Below are 1,807 nucleotides of genomic sequence, written 5' to 3'. Positions count from 1 at the left end.
CAGCGGTGGCTTTATCGTAAATCAAACGCATTATTATTGCAGCCATGTTGCGCATCTTATGCCGTCGCTATTCGCGCGTTTACGTTGCGTCAGCGCAAGCGCTTCGAGATCCGATCGACCTCGTGCGAGATTTCGACAAAGTGATCCCAAGGTAAGCCTCCTCTCGAGATTGAGATAGTTAACGGAGAATGAGGATAAGATAAATATTGGATAATGCAACAAGTTCGTATTCAGCTATTTTTCTACGAAAGATGATTTGAATTTGGTAATATAAAGAAATAGAGAGCTAATCTTAATTTCGTAAAAAAAACCTCTAGGACGTATACAAAGTGCTCTGTCATTTATCTATTTTTTTTTTTTAGAAATCCTGTAATAAGAGTTTGACAAAGACATTTGCTTTTTCTCTCTTGTAGCTATCCCTTTTCTTTCTCCCTCACTTCCGCCTTCCGAAAATATATATGCGAAGCTATTCGTATATAAAGAATCGATCAGAACACTATGTATTTATTTCCACTTTAATCAGACTCTTATTGCAGGATCTCTCCATTTCTATCAATATCACATGTTTTGTCTACGTTGTTGGTTAGCCGTAAGTACTGTTGCAGTAAGTCCTTCGTTTAATTGGCAAAAGTGAAGCCTCCTTAGAGCTCGTTTAACTCGAACTTTCATGCACGTTATCATAAGAGGCTGTGCGTTGCTTCGCCAAATAAGGGCCGCGCGAAGCGCACGATCCTTGGACACAACTCGATTTTCCCAGCGTGACCACTTCCTCTCGTGTGATTCCCGCATGTAATTCCCAACTAATAATTCACAGGATAAACACTGTATGCCGTCCGGCGCGGCACGAACGCACCGCGTTTATACGGCACGCACCACCGGTTATATAATTGCGTATAAATCAAATCATAACGATCAACACTAACGTTATCGGTCGGTCCGATCTGCTGAATATTCCATGGAAATTTCGAGACCGTCCCGCGATGATCGGTTTTGCGCCATACACATTGCCCACTTGCTTTCAAAGCAAGAACAATTATATATACATGTTCCTCTCGCGTGGGGGAAAAAAACAATGCGTAGATCGACGGTTCTCGCGTGATTCTTGTAAATGTTTCTACGCGACTTCGAGCCACACATCGATCATATGCTTATTGAAGTTAATGAAGCTGCTGGCTATCACGAAAGTAAAAAAAGCAGAGATGTTTTGCGCACACTTGTAAGGAATAAAAATTTTTACGATAGACATTTTTTAAATATATATTGTTCCTTTTTCATACGTGTCATATTTAAGCCTTTATTACTCCCGCGGGATGTTCGGGATACTCCTTGTAAATTCGCTAAATGCTATTTATACGCATTATTACATTTATCATTAGCACAGATCGTTTCAATTTTTTTGTACTTATCTTTATTTAAAGAATGTGAAGAATATTATTTAATTATTATATAAGTCATCAAAAAGAATAATAATAACTGAAATATGTATGATGCTTGAGTATCATAAAACACCGCACGCGAATAATTATGTTAAAAAACTACTACGCGAGTGTTATGTAGAGTTAATGTATTTGTTATTTAATAATTTTGTTTTCTCGTAAACTTTCTAGAAGTTTGTATTCGAAAATTCTATTTGGTATTTTTTCATGAATTTTTTCGATAGTCATACTTCATTGGATATTGGATATTGGTTTTTAAAAGGAGGAACAATCGCGTTGTTAAAGAATATCAAACATTAAAAGGGAAATTTCTTGATTGCTGTGTAATGTCAAACAGTTTTGTCTGTGACCAGGCTTTAACGGTCGGTCAA

General features: G+C 37.3%; 1 protein-coding gene across 2 annotated transcripts in view; it reads right to left on the bottom strand.

The window, feature by feature from the left end:
• LOC108756011 (probable serine/threonine-protein kinase DDB_G0282963) overlaps positions 1 to 1,807 on the bottom strand; it is a 77,145-nt gene that overhangs the window by 1,546 nt on the left and 73,792 nt on the right. The window lies entirely within an intron of this gene.

This window comes from Trachymyrmex septentrionalis, unplaced genomic scaffold (genome assembly GCF_001594115.1).
Source record: "Trachymyrmex septentrionalis isolate Tsep2-gDNA-1 unplaced genomic scaffold, Tsep1.0 scaffold9, whole genome shotgun sequence".
NCBI classification, from domain to species: Eukaryota; Metazoa; Arthropoda; class Insecta; order Hymenoptera; family Formicidae; genus Trachymyrmex; species Trachymyrmex septentrionalis.
This window is presented reverse-complemented; position numbering and strand designations above follow the sequence as displayed.